Source organism: Parasteatoda tepidariorum, chromosome X1 (assembly GCF_043381705.1).
Source record: "Parasteatoda tepidariorum isolate YZ-2023 chromosome X1, CAS_Ptep_4.0, whole genome shotgun sequence".
Taxonomy (NCBI): domain Eukaryota; kingdom Metazoa; phylum Arthropoda; class Arachnida; order Araneae; family Theridiidae; genus Parasteatoda; species Parasteatoda tepidariorum.
This window is the reverse complement of record NC_092214.1, coordinates 49285011-49292841: the sequence shown is the minus strand read 5'-3', so window position 1 is coordinate 49292841 and position 7831 is coordinate 49285011.

Sequence of the window (7831 nt, the reverse complement as noted above, 5' to 3'; positions counted from 1 at the left end):
GCTACTTCAATGTGATTGATAATACCTGCCTGTCTGTGCATTGTATACAGCTCATTTTTGTATCTGTACCTCAATTTACCATTGATGTTCATTGCACTCCGGAATCCATCTTAAAACTTTTCTCTCGAAGATATCTAGATGATTTTCATGTAATTTTGTTAGAATCCAGGTTTTTGAACCATAGGTGAGCACAAATCTAAGGATAGTTTTTAATAACATAAATTTTGCTTTTTTTGTTTTCGAATTTTGATTGTAAAACATTCTTTAAACCATTATATTACCGATTAACAGCAACAATTAGTCGTTTTATCTCGGTATCTGATTTGCTCCGACTGTACACGTTTGCGTCAAACTAGTTGAGGTCTTTGCCACGTTCAAATTTGTGATACCTTTAACAGGGCTTCATTTTCTAGTTACTTTTTCGTGATTTTACATGAGTACTCAATAATAAGATATATAATAAAAGTTTAAGTTGAGCTTTAACCAGTTAACAAATAACAAGGAAATGAACAGTGCATTTTAAAAAAAAATCCCGTTTTTCGTACAGTTTCTTACAATTTTTAAAATTTTGGTACACAGTAAACCTTGGACAAGGTTTTCTTAGATAACTCATTTATTTTTATAGCAATTTAACATGTTAAGTTAAAATATTGAGAAAATATGGTAAATAATAAAAAATAATGACAAGAGAAGAAAGTAATTAAAAATATTTTTCAAAAATATTTAAAAAAATGTTTATTAATTATCTAAAAAAAAATTATTAAAAATCCGGAAAACAAAATAAGCAAAGGATATAATCTCTTCATCAGCTCACACGATTATATCCGCAAAAAGGAGTACTTTCAAATATTGTATCAATATAGTCAAAGCAAAATAAATCAATACAATAGTGTGAGGAGCACTCAAAAAAACTGAAGCGAAAATAGACCACATTAAGTAAAAAATGGTATATACGAAATAAAATATATCAAGCAAAAAACAATATATATATATATATACAATATATATANCTTTCCCACTGGTTATGATATATATATATATTCTTTCTTTCAATTTAAATTTAATTATTAAAAAAATAATTAAATAAGGCTAAAAACGAAATTAGATTAAATTTATGAGAGTGTATTTAATAAAAAGAAAATTCTGAAAAAAGAATGATTCAAGTGAACTATTATTTTGAGTTCTAGTCAGCTTGTCTTCACAAATACGAACTAATACAGATATAATAATATTCTCTTTATCTAGGCATTCTTGAACTTAATTCTAACAGTTTTTCAGTTATCAGTTGTTACTGCTGCCATCTATCATGACAGATAAGAAACAAATATTTTTCGTCCTTAAAGAGAAAATCTTTTACTAACGTTAAAATTTTAACTTCTTTGGTTAAAAAAAAAAAATAATAATAATAAAAAAACTAATCGAATCATAAGAAAATAATGGAAAATAAAGCAAAATAAATAATTTTTTTGATTAATTACAACGCATTCATTGGTTATTAATTTGAACAAGAAGGAGAGTAAATGGTAAACATAATTTTTTAATTTAAAATTTTTCTGCAAATAACTCTTACAAAATTTTTATTAATAGCTTTAAGTAATAATTTACGAAATTTCAATCTAACTAGGTAAAAAAAATAATAAAATGTGTCAACAAAATTTTAACTCTAAGAACATTTTGGATTTTTTGCGATAAATGCTCAATTTGTAATGTGCAAGAAAACTCATAAAAAAGGAGAAACAAATACTTCTAAAATATTACTCATCAATTAGAAAAAGCCAACGCAAATGAAGCAATATCTTCTTTTTTTGGGGGGGGGGATAAATAATACACAATAACAATAAAAGTTAATAATTTATTTGTAGTATTTCCTATTCTCTTGATTAAGTTTTTTGAAAGGCAATGGCGTAGTTATAGTGCTGCCATCTACCATTTATATTACATTACAATTTAGTTCTCGAACCTTTAAATTAGTTTCGATACAACGTTACACTAGCGCTATATGCTATGGTATAAATTTTTTTAGACTGAAAAAGATATTTTTAAAAATTGATTATATGTATTTCTAGACCTGTAAATTTACTTTTGAAAAATATGACGTTGATATTTTAATATTTAATCAATTTCAAATGCGGTGCAAAAAGTACAAGAAATTCGCAAAGTGAACAGCTTTCTAATGATAGTCGTATATACTACAAGCGCTATATATTTTATATATACATATCAAATAAATCAAATTATCCCAAAAAAAATTATAAAAAATTAAGAAATTTTTCCACCTTTACAATAGCGGTATTTATTTCAGGACTATGCATATTCTGACCTTTAAAAATAAACTGTATGTAATAATTAGATATGTGTGGTTATTTTCAGAAATTAGGAGTCCCATTTCTTGAATGTGAAACCAGTTTCAAATGAATCCCATGATGCAAAAAATTAAAGAAAATTCTCATATTCATTATTAGTGTTATAGATACCCTGGGTTATATGTGTTTTGGACAAAAGAAGATTTTTAAAACCTGTCTATAAATATTTCTAGACATATTTGAGTGTTTTCAGAAAATATGAAGCTGTTTTTTTTAAAATTAATTATGACATGCAAAAATTCATAAAAAAAGTAGATAAATTCTCAAATTGTCCACTATTATTTTAGCACAGTATGTGTTCGATCTAGACAATAAGTGCACAATAAGGTTACGGCAGCATGGATAACAACAGCTCTGCTATAACAAAAAGGTTTGTCTTATTTTATTTTATTTACTGGGCAATTCCATGTGNAACAGTAATATGTAGACTTTGGCTATTTTTGAACATATTTTTAAAATTAAAATATGCAATTCATAAAAAAAAAAATTCACTTAAAAGTTGACACTTTCGTGGAATTGCCCTACTTATATTTTTTTGGTTTCCCGCCAAGATTTTTGGTATCCATCAAATGTAATACCTCTCTAGAGTAAAAGAGACAGAGAAGTAATTTGGATAATTTTTTATTTGCTATAAAGATGTTTTTTTCATTACCAATTGAATTATTTTTAAAATTATGAATTTAATTGTTTTCTCAATCAGAAACTTAGATTGTTTTACTAGAAATGTAATTTTTTTAAAAAAAAATTAGACCTATTATATCGTAACATAGATGATAAAACCAGAAATAAGCTTATTTAGTCTTTCCCACTGGTTATGACTTATAGTGACTTACAGCATAAATTAAAATATATCGTGCATTACATTGAAATTCTTTCTTCTGAGAGAGGCTCTTCCTTTTGTATTTTTCGGATTTATAGTTGTAGGTACTATGATGACTTTCCTTTATTTTAATGCGCTTTGGACTAAGTAGATGATCTTCTTCAAATTTTCTCTAAATATTTATTGGTATATATTGGTGATTTCAAACAAAATAATTCCCTATTTCAAAAGTTTATAAAAAAATCTCTTTAAGTGTCCATCTTAATGATAGCGAAATTCTTACTCTGAATTTTCAAAATCGGAGTTGAACAGTCGACCCATGTCTGACTTTACGACTATGAAAGTTTAAATCCGTAGCCTTGTAATTTTGAACCTAATCTAAAGGACAAGGGAACTCTTGAATCAATCATTGGGAGTAACTAACCTTCGTGGAGGACATTTTTGATTAGGAATTTTAACATGCTTATACGTTACACGGAGAGGAAAACCACGTAAATCTCCCAATGGCAATTTTTTTGCCCATGATCCGTTTATCACTGAGGGTATTTTATGTCAGCACTGTGGTTGGTGCGAGCCGGAAGCAGAATCCACCTCTGGCAACCAGTCAGAGCTGGGATTCAAACCTGGGGCACCTCATTGGCATGTTACTCTGATTTTGGCATGATTTAAATTCTAAACTGAAACGACTTTTTTTTAAATATTATTTATAAATATTTCTTGATATATGCGAGAGTCATCAAACAAATTGATGCCCACTATTCAAGATGAAACCAGCTAAAACTGAATTTTTCACTTCAAAAGAGTGTAAGCAATTTGTAAAGTATCTATGTTTATGTTAATTATGTACAGACTCTGAACTTGAGCTTGTTTTGGACTAATATAGTTTTATTTTTTTATGTAGGTTTTTTTTTTAATTTTCTAATAAAATTTCCTAATAAATACGGTTGCTTCAATACAATTTGACACACTTTTTTAAGTTTGAAAGCAGTTTCAAATGAATTTTTCAGAGCAAAAAAATTTTAATCATCATAAAACGTCTATCCTTATGTTATTGACAAACACTTTGAACTTAGCTTGTTTTGGAATCAGAAAATTATTTTTTAGAATTTTCTATAAATATTCTTTGACATATATGGGCATTTTCAAAAAAAATGTCACGCACTTTTAAACAATAAGCTAGTCTCACATGAATTTTGCATTGCAATAAAGTATAAAGTATTCGCCGATTAGTTATCATTATGTTAGAAATACTCTACTCCGAGTGTTAAGGATTCAAAAAGCTCAATTTTTAAAGTTTCTAATAATTTTTCTCATCAAATATGAGTGGTTTGATATGGTTTGACGCTTACTGGTAAGTTTGAGACCATTTTTAAATGACATTTGCTAGTTGTTGCTGTTGACATATGCCATTTTAGGCAGAGGGGGTTCGATTGTTCTTGTTTTCCAGTGGTGCCATCTATGGCCAAGAATTCGACTTCTGCCACACCATACGTCACATCCGTTTAAAGGTCACATCATTTATATATCCATTCATTTTTCCACAGATCATAATTTTGACCTGAATCAGAGAACGATCGATCTCCAATCCAGTACCCCCTGAGGTATTGATTTGTTATGGGAACATGGAGGACTTTGCGACTCGACAGATTTAACGTGCATCAGTCACCATTTTACTACGCGGGGAGTCTTCGGCAGGCGGGGTTCGAACCCACGAACTCCGGACATGTGCCAATACCTCCTAGATGGAAGAAAGCCGAAGGACGCAAAACGATGACTCATACAGTTAGGCCCAGATTTGCTGATCACTTCTGACAATGACGGTTTTTTTTTTCCTTCTGTTTCTCGACACTTTTTCGTTACTCTTCNTAATACTTGAGAATATCGCCAATGGCTCGTTTGATCAGATTCGGAGTTTTTCGTAAAAATAGCTACCCTGACTGGTTTCCGTCTGGGCCTAACTCTACTACGTCATCATCGCCTATAGTAACCCGTTGTGGGGCTTGATTCCTTTCTAGGAGGTATTGCACGTGCCCAGCACCCTACCGACCAGGCTATCCCGGCATTTGCAATGTTAAAAAAATAAATAAATAAAATAAAACCAATGAATAAATAAATAAATAGTGACAAAATAAATGAAAGAAAATAAATAAGTGAATAAATAAAATGAAATGAAATAAATAAATAAAACAAATAAATAAAACAAATTCGCAAAATGTCTGAACATAGCATGTTTTTTCATTGCAAAAAATTTCTCTTTTCAAAAAATTATAAAAATTTGCAAAATGTCTGAACATAACATGCTTTTTCATTGCAAAAATTGCAAAAAAATTTCTCTTATCAAAAAATTATAAGAATTTGCAAAATGTCCGCTCTTGTGTTATGATATGCACTCTGAACGTAATGTGTTTAGAACTAAGTATTTTTTTTTTCCAAATGTTCTATGATGTTTCGCATGCTATCTCTTTTTCCATCTACTTCTTACACATTTTTAAGGTTTTGTTTCGAATTTATTGTATTATTTTCATTGGATTAAATAAATTATATAAATGAAAAAAAATTGGTTTCATTTTTTTTTCCTTTTTTTCTTCTTCTCACACATTTGTATTAATATTTTTATTTTAACGATATTGTTCATTGATACATAATCGGAGAGATCCCCTCCGCAGAGGATAAAAATTGTGATGGCAAGTCTTCGAATCATCCTCCGGGATGTTCCCAGACCGTCGCCAATAACCCATTGTGCAGCTCTAGTGCGACGTTAATTAACAACAACAACAACAACGGAGAGCATCTTTTTTGTGGATAATTTGAGGAAGACAATATATGATTTTGTCAATATTTTTTTTAACTTTCTATTTTTTTTTCTGAACAATTTTTTATTTGCTTCTTTTAATTTATTGTTTATTAATCCTTATTAATTTTATAAGTTTCTTTTTTTATGTGTGTTAGTCTTTTGACTTAGACCCCATCATAACGGACCATACTTTTATTACCCGCTTAATACCCAGGCTCAGCTGACTGATAAATTTCAGTACGTTGTACGTGATACCCATATCCGATTTTTAGTTCCCATTACCCGGTGCGGAGTACCAGGACTTTTGTTAATTTTTCTAGCTATCCAGTGCTGAGTAATACTGATATGTTTGATAGAATCGTATTAATATTAATCAGTAATTTTAAACTTATTCATAAGGATAATTATAGTTTTTGAAACCCATGTAATTTTAAAGTCTCTTAATAATATTAAGCTGAAATTGCAGGTTTAGGCATGATGTCGCTTACTTTAACTGATTATTTTAATAGAACGAAATGAAATTGTTAATAATGTTATTGAAAGCAAAATAAATTATATCCTTAGCAATAACTTGTTGAGAGTGGCATAATTTATTCTCAATTAATAATTCTAAATTTAAACATACAAAACAATAAATAAAGGAAAAGCAGAAAACGAATAAATAGTAATGTATCAGCTTTAATAAGTGAAGAATTGCTCCGATTTTACTACTTTTTTAAAGTTAAATTAAATAGTAAAAAAAAATGCATTTTTGTGCGGAAAAGAAACGGAAACGATTGGTTTAGATTTCGTACCTCCAAAATATAGGGGTAGCTGCAATTTGGGAAATATGGTCCTCATAGTTTAGTCATAAGAGCGATCCAAAGTTTGGACCCCATAATGTCAATTTTACTTTTGGCGTATTTCGCTATATCTCGAGAAGTTTTTAAGAATTGAAACATTTTTGAACACAATTATAAAATTCATTTATCCAAAAATAATTTCATGTTAAAAGTAAATTTTAAATTTATTTATTATTTTATTTAATAACAGTCGAAAAAATTTTGGCAAGGTATTCAATTTTTTACATTTCTTTAGAGTATGCAATTTTACTTGGCAAAATACAAAACTTGATCGAAATTGGTTGAATAGTTCTTGAGAAATCAAATTTTGAAAAGTCCCGAAAAGAAAAGTTGTGTTTAAAATTCGATTTCGCAGCAACTATTCGACTGATTTCGCACAAATTTAGTATTTTGCCAAGTAAAATAGCACATTTTAAAGTGATGTTAAAAATTTATAATGAATTTTTGATGTTAAAAATGTAAGTTTTTCAACAATTATTAAATAAAATAATAAAAATTAATAAATATTTACTAAAATTAATTTTTTGCTTGGAATTATCTTTGTATAACCGAATTTTATAATCGTGTGTAAAAATTCTTCACTTCGCTTAAAAAGTTCTCGATGTAAGTCAAAATACGCATTAAGTAAAATTAACATTATGATGTCTAATCTTTGGATATCTCTCTTGATAATAGGGATGATATTTCTCAGATATATATGTGTTACGGTGAAACACCGAAATCTGGAGAATGTCGTCATTCACCGGTGAATGTCAACATTCACGTAGTCGCTTGGTACACGCCCGAAATATTTGCTAAATACCCTTATTTCTGACTCTCACCGGTAAATGTCAACAATCACATAGTCGCTTTGGTGAATGTCCGAAATATTTGTAATATCCAATTTTATATTAATTTATTCGTTAATATTATTATATTTATTTGATATATTTATATTTATTCTATATTTTAATACTTACTGACGATAGATTAGAAGAAACATCAGTGTTTGGAGTAAGGAATTGAGTCCTTT